We start from the raw sequence: 15,024 nt of genomic DNA on the forward strand, positions 1-15,024 counted from the left end.
CCATAGTGAGTGATAGGATGGAGCCACATTATGAAGAGCTTTCAATATCAACCAGGCATTTCTCTTCTGTACCATAAAAAACACAAAGGCACTTGAATTTATGTAATGAGATTGGGGTGGGGCAAAGGTGTCAAGATCAGATGTGGGCTTTAGGGAAACTGCTTTGATGACTTTGTGGGAGACCAATTAGAGAAGGGGGAAACTAGAAACCAGAACTCCAGTGGGAACACATTTCTGTCTGCCTGTTGGATCACTAGATGTCTCTATTGGATATCCAGCCAATCGCATGAATTTAGGACTTCTGAAAATAGATCCATCATTTTAATCCCTGAACTTTTCACTTCTCCAAATGTTCCTGTTTCTACTGAGAGAACTCTCATCAGCTCATTTACATGTGTCTTCCTTTCGTTCTCTGTCTCTCACCTCTTTCTCTGAAACCTTCAAAGGGTCCTTTTTGCCAAATATTGAACTGTCCCAAAATGTGGTTGGTTCCTTCTACCTGGGGTCATTTAACCTTTGCTTTCACAGTTTTCCCATCTGGAAAATGGAGGTAATAAAAGTACCCACTTATTCAGGTTTTTATGAGGATAAAAATGAAATACTTTTAAAGTGCTTTGCAAACTTTAAAACACTAATGTGTGCTATTATTAGCTTCCAGATAGAATCTCTAGTTTCTCAGCTCAAACCACACTACACGAAGATTATATTTTTATCTACATCTATCTGTATATCCATGTGCATATCTATATTTGTCTGTCTATATATGTATATATTTGTCAATCTATATCTATCCATCTATTTGTATATCTATTCATATATCTGTGTCTATATTTGTCTATATCTATCTATAAATATCTGTGAACGACATCATCTCTATTGATGGTATGTATGGAAGCTCCTTGAGCACAGGAACTCGTTCTTTATAGCTCTGAATGTCCAGTCAGCACAGTGATGGTCACAGGGTCAATGCTTACAAATACTTACTGATTTCTACAAAGGAATTTAAGGGTTAGTTTCTGCCCTTATAGAACTTTCAAATCCTGAGACAACTCATCCTGTGTGACAGCACACAAATCATCAGCCTCTCAAGTATCTTAGATATCATCAATTTTCTTACTCATATCATTGATATATAATTGATATGTATATATATATAGATAGATAGATAATCAATATTTGATCATCATTGATATACAACCAAGCTCTTCACATCTTCATAAGCTGGTTAGGCTAAAAATTTTTATTCACTGGGGGACACCATTTTGGTGATGAGACTCTGCTCTCCTTGGAAAGCAGAAGCAGGATGCCTCTCTAAAGGTCTTTTTCACCTGCCTTGGAGCTGTCAATCCTGTGGATAGAGTACAAGAATACCTTTACATCAGGGTAACCTCTAGATAAGAGAGGAGATTCTTAGTGGTGAAACCACAGAATATCAGAGAGACAATGATAAATACCTAAAATAATGAGAAATATTCTTTTTGGTTTGAAGTAGAAATGTTAATTTCTGACAGGGATAATTAGGGAGGACTTCATGGAAAACAAAACTTCATTGAAACTAAGTTTTGGTTGAAATTTTTGCAGAATGAATGAACTAAAGGGTGGAGGAAGCCAATAGAGTTGAATATTGGAACAGAACTTCCAAAAGGTACTCAGGGAACCCTTTTCACTTCCTCTAATACTTCTTCCTTCAGAAGACTGCCTATCACCCATCACTGTTTTCTAATAGGGAGTTGGAAATGTCCAAATTGAGAGTTCCTCTATCTAGAAAATTTCAAAAAAGCTGAGATGGACATGAGTCAGCTCCTTTCTCCATTCTTTATGTGAATAGCTTGAAAAAGTGTTGTTCATAGGAAAATTTTTAGGTGCATTATATATTTGTGAATGGTGACTCATCAGATCCTACAGATATTTGTAGGCATCTAATATATAAAGGGAAGTCATTGCTCTCTAGTCTTAGATTCTCCCAACTGGAGAAAATTGCAGAAAGCAATCAGTTCTTTTCCTGGTCCTGAATAATGTTCATCCAGCCTCTAGTTGTTGTGGAACTGATTTAAATTGAAAAAAAGTAAAATGTATTAGTTTAAATAACCTGCCTTCAATCACCACCTTTCCCCAAGGTTTGAAGGGTACTGGATTCTTCTCACCTGGCTCCAGAGATATCCAAATAATTCCCATTAAAAAAAATTCTTCACTTCATCCTGACTTCCATCAAGCTATCCTCCTGCCTTTCACTTCCCTTTCCTAGTCAATGCCCAGAGAGGAAAAGCTCTCTCTAGGGAATGCCTCTGCAGTCTCACATCCCATTCATTCCTCAATCCTGGTTTTCAACTCTACCACTCGATTGAAACAACTGTCTCCAATGCTACATCTCTTTAATGATAAATACAAAAATTCTTTTCCCAGAAAGAAGATTCTTTTTGACCTTGTGGCAGCATTTGACACTGTTGACGACTCCTTATTATACATTCTTTTTTTCCTGTGCTTTTGTGACACTTCTCTCTCCTGATTTCTAACTTTCTGATCAGTGTCCTCTCCATTCATTCCTCATTATATGAAGGTATTCATAAGTCACAAAGCTATGGTAGGGATCTCTCTGCTTTTTTCTCTATACACTTTCTATGGCTGCTCTCATGAGTTTTCATGGGTTTATTCTTAGACATATGAATTCCAGATTTGCTTATCTTGCCCAAGTCTCTCTTCTCAAGTCCAGGCCCATATGGTCAATTGCCTTCTGGGTTTCTGCACCTAGATGTCTCATCATATGCCAAACTCAAGATAAGCAAAAGAAAAACCATCATCTTGCCCTTTCCTACAATCCATCTCTTTTCCTCAATTCCCTAGTTATGTTAAGAGTACTTGAAGAGGTCCCACCAAACTCTTTTTATGAAACAAATATAATACTGATAACTAAACCAAGAAGAGTTAAAACAGAGAAAAAAAAGTATAGACAAATTTCACTTACAAATATGGATGAAAAAATCCTAAAAAAAAATACTAGCTAAAAGCTTATAATGATGTTACAAAATCATACATTATGGTCAATCAAGATTTCTATTAAGTTAACATAAGGAAAACTATTAAACTAATTAATTATATCAATAATAAAATATCAAAAAAGATATGATTATAGCAATAGATGCTGAAAAAAGTTTTTGATAAAATACAAGAATCATTTCTATTGAAAACACTTGAAATTATTAGTATAAATGTATTTTTCTATTAAATTGATAACAAAAGCATTTACCTAAAATCATCAGAAAGCACTATTTATATTGAGGATAAGTTGGAAGGCATCCCAGTAAGATCAGGCTTGAAATAATGATGATTGCAATCAATATTATTCAATATTGCATTGAAAATCCATGTAATAGCAATAAGAGAAGAAAAAGAAGCAGAAGGAATCAGGATAGGAAATGAAGTAATTTAAGATATATACATATATATGTGTATATATATATAGTTGATGATATGCTTTAAAAGTTCCAAAGACTCAACTAATATGTTAGTTGAAACAATTAATAATTATAGAAAACTAGTGTGATATAAAATAAACCCACACAAATTATTAACATCCCTATATATCACAAACAAAAATCTGCAGGAAGAGAGAGTGAAATATCCCATATAGAATAACTCTAGACAGTATAAAATCCTTAGTAATATGCCTATCAAAACAAAGTAACTATATAAATAAATTTATATTCAAATGTTTTTCATACAAATAAAACTGGATTCAATTAATTGGAGAAACAATAATTGTCCATGGCTAGACAGGGCCAATAAAATAAACCTATAATAATTTACACATTCAGTGTCCTCTTAATTAAATTACCAAAAATATTTTACCGAATTAGAAAAAAAAAAATAACAAAATTTATTTCAAAGAAGAAAAGGTCAAGAATATCAAAGGAACTCATGGAAAAAAATGTAAAGGAATAAAGTTTAGTAATACCAGATCTTAAATTATATTATAAGGCAGTAATTATTAAAAATTATCTGATACTGGCTAAGAAATAAATTGAAAGGTGGATCAGTGGAACGGAGTAGACATACAATTTACAACAGCAAATGACTATAGTGATCTTGTGTTTGAGAAGTGTAAAGGCTTTAGTTTTTAGAATAAAAATTCATTATTTTGTAAAAATTTTTAGGAAAACTGAAAAGCAGTCTTGAAGAAATTGGTCATAGACCAATATCTTACACCATTTACCAAGATAAGTTCAAAATGGATAGATGACTTAGATATAAAGAGAATTATTTGAAGAACATGGAAAATATTACCTATCAGAGTTTATAAATAGGTGAATAATTTTTGAATAAACAAGACAGAGAGCAGTATAAGGTGTAAAATGGACAATTTTGATTATATTAAGTTAAGAAGATTTTTTCCAAATTAAAAACAAAATGTAGTCAATGTTGGAAGGAAAGCAAAACATAAAATAGGGAAAGATTTTATAGACAGTTTCTCATATGAAGGTCTCATATCTGAAATTTATAAAGAATTTTGTCAAATCTATAGGAATGCAAATAATCCCTCAATTGATAGCCAAAGGATATGAACAAGGAGTTTTCCAATGAATAATTCAAATTAATTTATAGAATTATAAAAATACTTTAAATCATTTTTATTAGAGTAATGCAAATTAAAATAATTTAAAGATATTTTGTACCTATCCAACAAGTTAAAAATGAAAGGAGAGGAAAGAGATAAATATTAGAGAGGGTATGGAAAAAACTAGAACACTATTCATTGTTGATGGGATTGTGAACTGATTCAATCATTTCAGAGAGCAATCTAGAATTATGCGCATAGAGTTATTAAACTGGCTACATCATTAGAAATACCATTGTTAGGTCTGTTTTTCAAGTTGATTATGGAAATAGGAAAACAATTTAAATGTTCTAAAATATTTACAGCAGCATTTTTGTGGTAGTAAGGAATTGGAAACTGTGAGGATGCCTGTCAATTAGGGGATTACTGAACAAGTTATGGTATATGATTGTGATAGAATATTACTGTGTTCTAAGAAATGATATTAGAAAAACATGGATAGACTTGCATGAAATGTGAAGAGTGAAATGAGCAGAATCAAGAAAACATTGTCTGTAGTAAAAGCTATATTGTTTTAGGGACATCTCTGGGGAACTAAGTCACTTTGACGATTATAAATACTTAAATTAACTACAGAAGATCTATAAAAGAAGATGCTATCTAGAGATAGAACTGATAAATAAAAGTATCTAGAGGATGGTTTTTATACACACAGACATACACGTTTATATTTAATGACAACAAGAAAAAAGGAAAAAAGGAAAGTTACATGATAACTTTAATATATATTTAAAAGGAATAGTAAGTTGTACATAATGGATTTACATGCAACTTGCACTGGTAGTTGGAAAAACGAGTATTCAAACCCATGTCCTGTGACATCAACCAGGATTGTTTCTCATTGAATCAAAGTGATGAAAGTGCTTTGTAAATCTTAAAGTCCTAGAGATGGGAAACCAAAGCCAAGTATTAAAATGTACATAAAACTCTTTGTAACAGTAATGCTCTTTAGAAATGAGTGATTATTATAACAAAAACAAACCATAAACCATTCTTCCTGAAAAAAAAAAAAAACACTTTCCTGAGATTATTTCCTTGTTTACTAGGCTTTGTCAAAGTCAGACACCAGACCCATAATTGGTAACAGTTTTGCAAGCATCATGCCACCCTCAGGATCCCTGGGATACCTTAAGAAACCTTTGGGTTTTATTTCAAAATGGCTTCTCCTTGACATCTTCTCCATGATGGTAGAATAGGGGTGGGGAATGGGGCTGTTTAGAGGGAGGGAAAGGAAAAAATATTTTGTTGGGAAAGTTTATGCTTGTAATTATGAGCCATATGACAAATCTAATCTGGGCAAACTTCTTCCTGCTCCATTTGCAAACAGCACCAATACTAAAGCCCATTATGCAAACATTGTCAGAGAAGCATATGGGATAATACACCAGGAGAGGCCATCAAGGCAGCCAAGCACAGAGCATCAATATGTTCGAGCTGGAGAGGTGAGCATACAGCAGGGAAAGACAGAGAAGTGTGAGTGAACACAAGAAACAGCGAGGTGGTGGGAAGGTGATATGGATCAAAGGGCTGCCCAACTGCCCTTTTCCTTTGTGCCCCAAGAACAAGGCATCACTCATACTAGGAGTGCTGGATGATCTCAGGAACACTTGGTGTCTGAGTGGGTCTCATTGACAGTTCTATGTCTAAGACATCCTCCATCTTGGAAAACAAACAAACAAACAAACAAAATCTGCTTAATACAAAACTAACAGAAGGGACGTTGTTGCTCTCTGCCTTTCAAAATTTCAGTGGGGACTTAGTTCAGACTCTTACTGAAGCAGGAATCACCTCTGCACCAGTCCAGAAAAATAATGTCCTTCAACCTGTGCTTGAAGCCCTTCAGTGACAGTGAACTCACTACCTCCAAAGACAGACTATTCCACTTCAGGACAACTTTTATTTTAAAGAATTAAAGGATCATGGATTTTGAGCTAGAAAGACCCTTAGAAGTCCTGTAGTCTCACTACTTCATTTATAAATGAGAAAACTGAGGATCAAAAAGCGTAAATGAATGATTAGCATTTAAACCCAGTCTTTTGATCCATATAGATGGTGGTCATCTCCAGCCAGGCAAACCATTTTGAGTTCCTTCATCTATCTGATTTAATTTCAGGACTCTTCCTTATCCTAGAATCCCTCTCTGGATGTACATTAGCAGAAAACAGTGGAATTCTATATCACATCAAATAGTCTCATAAATGAGAAGACATGGTCAAATTCATTCTAACTAGGACAAAGGAAACGAGAAATGGAGGTTAAAAAAAAAAAAAGCTATCCTATATGGTAATGAATGGGATTTATAGAAAGGGAAGCTGCTTTGATTCCATGTAATGCTTGTTGACACAGTTCTCACTGGCGTGTTCTAGGATATTAAATTGACAAACAGGGATGGTTTGACGTGCTCTCTTGATATGCAGGTGCCTGTCAAGGGTGCACACAGCCCCCGACTATAATGGGAACAGAGACTGCCAGATAATGAGAATGTGCAGAGAGCGTCTAGGAGGAATGTTTTGTCACAGTGATTCGCATTTCAAATATCTCTGAATCCACCCGGCTCCAAAGATGAGCTAATTCATGAAGGAAGTGGGGTGGAAAAACTATCCCCATTGTTCCCGGAGCGAGCATGCCACATTTTTAAAAAATTTAATTAAGACTTTAAATCAGGTTTGTGTAATTAAATTTAGGCTGTGAGTAAGCAGGATGATAGATGTGCCTCTTTCGTTGACACCCAATGTGAGGTGAGGCATTCACACAGAGCAGAGTCTGGGCTCCATGTTTTGTGAGCATTTTCCTACATTGCCACTGCACTCAAAATGCTACCCAAGGTAAAGGAAGATGAGATGAAGATTAATCTCAGGGGTATTACTTAGTGAGGGAGAAAGGGGATGGAAATCAAGATTCAGTTCAGGATGATGAGAAAAGTCCTGAGTTAGTTAGGCTAAGCCCAGAGATTGGGTTGGAATCCTGACTGACATTCATTAGCTGTGACCTTGGCTCAACCTCGTTAAACTTCCATTTCTTTATCCTTAAAACAGGAGGAGGTGCAAGGATATCATGGATCACCTGTGGGTTACCTTAGAGTTCTGGAATTATCACGCTATGATTGTCAAATGGGGAAAATGATACGTGCACAATCCATTTGGAGTTGTTAAAAGGGTCATAAAAGACAAAATCTGAATCTGAGATTCAGAAGTAAACAAAACTGCCTTGGGCATCTAGTCTGTGTAATTCTTATTCAAGGATCTTCCACTGACAGCATCTCAAACAAGTGGCCATTTGACCCTACAGTGTAAGTCTTTGCAGTAAGGGGAGACTCAGCACCTCCCAAAACAGCCCATCCCACTTTGGGGTGACTCTAAGGACTAGGAAGATTTTCCTTGGCATGAAATTGGAAAATACATGTCACTGCCTTATTAACACTGAAGTTATAGAGATGTAAGTTCTTGCTGGCAGGTTTGTGAGTCATTGTAGATCAAGAGACATCAGCAGGAGAGAGAGGTCTAAGAAAACATGGAATTTAGAATCAAGAGACCAGGGTTTGAGGACTGTTGCGTGACATTTGGTATATCCATTTGGTTCTCTGTGCTTTCATTCGATCACCTGAAAATTAATAAAGCTAAATTATAGATCTTTTCTAAATCTAGTTCTAAAGTCTGGGGTTCGATGAATCACTTAATATCAGTCTCCCAGTTATAATGGATGAGGTCTTATGTTTAGAATCAGAAAGTTTTGTGATCAGAGTTAAATTGCCCAGTTTCCTCATGTGTAAAATAGGTATTATAGTGCACACAATTCCTGGTGTTGCTGTGAGACTTCAATGAGATGCTCTCTACAGAGGAGTTTGTAAACTTTACAGTATCATATAAACATCAATTATTATTCCCTACAAACTGCTATCTCTCTTTGTCAATCAATACAGATTTGTTATTACTATAAGTGCCTTCCATGTTCCAGGGACTATAATGGTTACTAGGCTGACAGACTGGATGACTGTTTCATGCCATTGATTTTTTTCTTCATGTCTAGCTAGAAGCCCAAATCCCTATAACTATTGTGAGTTTTCATTATGTCACTTTTTAATCTATATGCTTCTCTTCTCTCATGTATCTCAAATCAGATTGAGATGATTGGCCTAGAAAGCATTGTTGATACTAATGAGGAGTAAGAAATCTTCTAAAAATTCATATCGACTACAGAAATGGGGAGTTTGCATGGAAAATTCTAAGTCAGCAAATAATGAGACCCTTACCTTGTAGCAAATGACTGCTTTGATGATAATTTACAAAAGGAAGCTCAAGGAAGATAAAGGACTACAGAAGTAGATATGATCAGGGCAGAGGAAGCAGGTGTCCAATGCAGAAAAGAAAGGGAAGACAAATGGAGTCACTGATCCATTTCCCACTGATAATTGGAATGGGTTTCATTAGCAAGCACTGGACTGAAGAAGCCTCTGCAGAGGTGCTAGACTTCCCACAGAGAATGGAAGAGAACTCGTATTCAGGAGCCAAAAACCCAGATGATGCTACACAGTCCTTTCTTTGAATGGATTTTGTGGAGGAAAATTTGGAGCCTGCCCCAGAGGACCTGGAATGAGCATCTGAGGGCCTGAAACCAAGAAATGAGAGACATTAGACCTAAGAACTTTTCCCTAGGGCCACACAGTACTGTTGAAAAAAATCTGTTGAAGTTAAAATTAGCAAAGCAGCTCATGAAAAAACCTACCCAAAGTGCCAAATGGCACTGAATGAAGTACCATATAGTTGTTGTCTCCAAGAATTTAAAATTGAAAATCACTCCAAAGGCCACAGAGTATGCATTGTAGGTTTTTCAACAAGCAAAATTCTCCCAACCAAGAGTCATGGAAAAGAAATTGTACAAAGCATATCATCAGATGGGTCAGTGGCCAGTCTTTCAAAGGAAACAAAGAGTAAACCATGTATGGGGACCACAAGTGCTCCATGTGGTATGAAGGGATCTCAAGGAAGGACCCCAGTATGGGGAAATCTCCTTTACAGAGGATCTGCAAAGGGCTGTTGGGAAAGCATGTGTGGTCAAGCCACATTGGATGAGAAGTTATGGCTGGAGAGCGATTCTGCTTGTTGGAGAGAGTGGCCATCCCAGTATTAGAGAATCATTAAGCATGGAACAAGTAGTATTGATAGTAAAAGTAATAGTAATAGCAAGAAAAAAATAATGTAAAAATAATGCAGTAATATCTGTAGTACCAGTAAAAGTAGTATCATTAGTAGATGTAGTAGCAGTGTTGTACCACCAGTAATAATAGTTGTACCTAACAGAAGAACAATTCCTTCACAATTACCTTGTGAAGAAAGTCTTGGAAGTATCATTATTCCTGCTTCTCTGATGAGAAAACAGGCTCATGAAGCTAAAGACATTTTCTTTTTTTGTCTGAATTGTTCTGCTCTGTGAAGTGGGAATATTAATACTATTAATGAAATCACAGCATTAGTGTGTGGGACAAGTGAGAAAAGGAGAATCAGGTATTGTGCAAACTGCAGTGATCTGTAAACTTGTACTTCAATGGTTGATAATATCTATGTCTTCTTACACAATTCAGTAAAGATATTGTAGAAGGGTAAACATTGAAGTATATGAAGAGTTCTCATGTAGAACTTAACTTCTATGCATCCTGCTAAGATCATTTGCCTTGCAGTTACTATAGCCTGCATTGTTTAAGGGAATTCCCTCTCCTGGGAGTTCCCTGTAATGATGAAATCATTGACCTAGTCCTTGTTACTGTGTATGAAGAAGGATGAGACTTGTTGGCCCTTGAGGACAGAACCAGAAGTAATAAAGCACAGTAATAAAAAGTTCAAGTTGGATTCTATGGTTCCTAAGAATGAAACATCCCAAAGTGAAATGGACTGCCTTAGGGTAGCAGTGAGTTTCCCCCTCCTTGGAAGTCATAAAGGACAGGTGACACAACCATTTGTCAGATATATTGTATCAGGGATTCTTTTTCAGGTATTAAATGGATTCAGCATCCATGAAAATCTCTTACAAATTTAAGATTCTGATGTCATTAGTCTCTGAAGTGCAGAAAAACAAAAACAAAACAAACAAATTCTTACAACCTAAACCCTAAACTTTAATATACACTAATGCCACAAAAGTGACATTGCTGAGGAGAGTCAAGATTCTTCCTTCCAGAAAAGTTCCAATGAACAGCTTGAATAAGAAGTGTAGGCATATGCAATTCATATCGTATGGGTATATGTGCTTCAGAAGAATGAAAAAAAATGTATTCTTCGGTAGGTTAAATATGCCCTTTACACTTGTGTTTACATAGTGAATCTACTTATTCATTCATTCATTCATTTGTTGGTTAAATTGTTTGTTCATTTGTTTGTCCATTCCTTTAATTCATTCATTACTTTAATAAGTTTGCATCAAACAAATAATCGAAGTCAAATGAGGGGCGCTTGTGACATAGAGAGCTGTCCTCAGCACCATATGATCCAGGGAAAGTCATGAAACCTCATTGTTTTCTAGGCAATTAAGACAAATTTGCTGGAAAAAAAGTTTCTCCTTAAACTGGAATAGAGGATTTCTTCACCTGGGTTTTCCTAAACTAGTGAATTCAAAGATCTGCTCCCTAATATACTAAGTCAGAATCCAATCAGAACCCCACTTTTTCTTGATTGTTATTATTGTTACCCCCAAAGCACTGTGCTATAACGGAGCTAGACGTACAAAGCAAAATAAAACGAGTCCTGCCCTCAAGGAACTTACATTCTATAGGAAAAAATACCATATAAACTGAAACATGCAAAATATATACAAAAAAGAGACCAAGTGATTAGGGGAATGGACACTAGCAGCTGCAGGAATCTAGGAAGATCTCTTGTAGGAGGTGGCACTTGATGTGATCCTTGAAGGAAAGTAGGGATCCCATGAGGCAGCAAGGGTAAGTTTCCCAAGCATGGGAGACCCTTTCAAACCTTTCTTCTCATGCTTTCCCTAGACTAATTTCAACCAGAGTCAGAATTAATGAGCTTTCCCTCTAATGTGTGTTATGATTATTCATAAGCCCATTAAATAAAAATAGGATGACTGGACCTCTGTAAGTTGTTAATAACTGGATGACTTGGATACATTTGTTTGGACCATAGATACTCCATAGGGAAAGGTGCACTATTATAATTAGTAATTCAATGAGGGTTGAAAGCAGCACAAATTGGAAGCTTGCTGTTTGAGAGCACGAGTGCTTCATTCTAATAGAATAATGGTGTCTCAGGTTTCATTGCTGGGCTCTGATGGGCACTTGGTGACCTTCACCAGTTTGCCAACTCCATTGCTAGCAAATACATTGGTTGCTGTTGTCACTAAGCTGGGTGTTAAGGTGTATAGATACTACCCACCCCTTGTAATGTGCGGGGGGGTTCTTAATTATTGTTCTCATCGTTAAAACTCTGTTGTCCCCCTCCCAACACCAGCACCCAAGTTAAGTTGTTCATTGGGATCAGGATGAGTATTGTAGAATGTCAGAGTAGGGAAGAGATCTCAGAGGTCAAACATCCCCCAAAGTCAGTTTTATTCAGGAAGATCTGAACAAGGATCCCCCTGCCTCAGAGACAAGTATTTCTCTGAACTTCTATCAAAAGGTAAGTACCATCCAGGCCCTCCCATTTATCTTTGGGGAAATATTAGTTCTTAGCCTAATTGTTTTGTTACTTTGTTTTTTTCAGAATCTCAGAGTGGGAAAACTGTTCTGATTCCAACCAGTTAAATCCATCTTTGAGAAAAATTCCCTTCACAATATACTTGAAGCATTTATTCAGTCTTGTATCAAGTTAATGGGGGACCACTACTTCAAGAGCCAGCCCATTCTACTTTTGAACAGCTCCCATTGTGAGGAATTTTTTCTCAAGATTACATTTCCCTCTTTGCAACCTCCCCATTAGTTTTGCCCTCAGAAACTGAGCAGAGAAAATCAAATCCCTCCAGATAGCAATTAAAAAGGCTAAGATAATTTTAATGTCCCCCACACACCCCTCCTTCAATTTGTCGATCCAAAATCATATGTCTGGAAAAGGTGTTTGTCTTTACAATATTATTGTTTTATAAATAGTTCTTCTAGTTCTACTTATCTTACTGCACATCAATTTTCACAAATCTTTCCGAAGTTTCTCTGACACTATTTCCTTCATCCTGTCCTGATAAAGAAATACAATATAGTACAATAGTCCAATAGTATTCCCTTACATAGGGCAGCTGCTGGCAAAGTGGATAGAGTGCAGCCTCTGGAATTGGGAAGACTCGTTTTTCTGAGTTCAAATCTTGACTTACAAGCTTGAGGACCCTGCATAAGTCATTTAATCCTATTTGCTTCAGTTTTCTCCTTTGTAAAAAAAAGAGTTATAGAAGAAAATGGCACACCACTCCAATACCTATGACAAGAGAACCCCAAGTGTAGTCACAAAGAATCAAGCATGACTGAATGACAACATTCTATTATGTGTATACTATGCTTAGCTATTTGATATCTTAATGACGTGATGACTTTCTCAAATTAACTCAAAATCCATGGTTTTATGATTCACTTGCCTTGAGGTTTCAGCATCTTCCTGATTGTCTTCCTATCTCTTTGCTGATTTATTTTTTTCTCTTTTATTGGCTACACTTTTGCAAGTTTCCCACTGATAAACTGAAACCCAAGGATCAGTAGCAACAGTCTCTTTGTTCATATTATTCTAAACTGAGAATCAAAACTAAAAGCATAATGAGAAAGGCATTATTAAGGATGAGCAGGAACTGGAATTGCATGTGGAGGGCAAAAGAGAGGGAGTTACCAGGAACTTGAGATTAAAGCAACTGAAGTCTACCAAGAAGTGTACTGCATATGAAATCAAAGGACCTGGATTTGGTTTTTAGTACCTTCTTTCCTTCCTTTATAATCCTGAGCAAATTATTTCTTCCCACTGGTTTACTCATCTTCAAAACTGGTGGAGTTAACACTAAATAAACACCTAAAATCCTTTGCAGTTCTAAATCTATGATCTTGTGGTCCATAGTGCTCTATTTTGAAACAAAAAAATGAAGTTGGTTTGGATAAAAAAATTAAGAATTTGGTTTCAACAATCTTCCTTATGGTGGAGATGTTTAGAAGTAATTTAAGGACAGAAGGGTCAAGGTGAAAATTGTCAACTGTGGAATTGGAAATAACTGAGTCATACTCCATTTTTCATCAGCGACTCTTCTTGGCTTTGATGCCAAGAATACCATGCCCCATCCCTAGGATTTGCTAAACAAAGGAAATTGCATTCCCAAACAGGTTGTCAGGTTTTGACACTCAACACCTTCTCAGCTCAACCTCCTGTCTCTCTATCTTTTACTCATGAGGAAACTGAGGCCCAGCAAAGGGAAGTGAGTCACCCAGTATCACTGAGTACAGTGAGGAGCTTAGTCTTTTGTAATATGGAAATATGGAAATGTATGTTGCATGACTTCACTTTACATGGATAATTGATATCAGATTTACTTGTCTTTTCAAGCTGAACAGAGGGATAAAAGGGAGGGAGAAAACTTGATCTCACAATTTTAAAAAATGAATATTAAAAGCTTTTTACATGTAATTAGGAGAAAGGGGAGACACTAATGACTGGTGAATCAGGGTGGAACTTGAGTAGGAAGGGACATTTGGACCGAGTCTTTAATCAATCAACAAACCTTTATTAACACCCTATTATGTGCCAGCCACTGAGATAAGACTTGCAGAAATGGAGAAAAAATTGAAGCACTCTTTGTCCTTGAGGAGCTTGGAAGGCATCATGATATAGGGGATAGATAGGGCACTAGACTTAGAACTGTTCAAATCCTGTCTTGAATTCTGTATGACCTTGGACAAGTCATTTAACTCCCCTATGGGAGGTGGAACTTGATGGCTTCCAATATTTCTTCCAGGTATAAAGCTATGATACCATTAAGAGGAGAGGATATGCTCCCCAGTGTATAAACATTAGTTGGTCTGAGGAAGGAATCCACTATTCTTTCCCCCAGTCTTGTCTAAAGTCCCTCCTCCCATGGCATAATCAGAAAATATATAGTTGTAGGTTTAAATCCTAGCTTTGTTACTATTGTTCTCTTCAGTGAACCTCAGTTTCCTTTCTCTAAATTGAAGAGATTGGACTGAATGATCCTTCCAGATCTAAATCTCTAGCATTCTCTTTCTCACTTATCAACCATTCCAATAGAACTACTTTGATTAAAGTCTTTCTGAAAACATAGCTTACATCTTCCTCTTTTTCCCCACAAAAAAAAAAGATGATTCAATTTTGCTTTCTTCCTCTTTTGCCTCATTTCCTCGTCTTTATCTCTTAAAGAATAATGGCAATATCTTAATTCAATTGCAATCATTTGAAGTAAAAAACCACTCACCATTAATCTTGGAG

The sequence above is a fragment of the Sarcophilus harrisii genome, chromosome 5 (assembly GCF_902635505.1).
Source record: "Sarcophilus harrisii chromosome 5, mSarHar1.11, whole genome shotgun sequence".
Classification (NCBI taxonomy): Eukaryota; Metazoa; Chordata; class Mammalia; order Dasyuromorphia; family Dasyuridae; genus Sarcophilus; species Sarcophilus harrisii.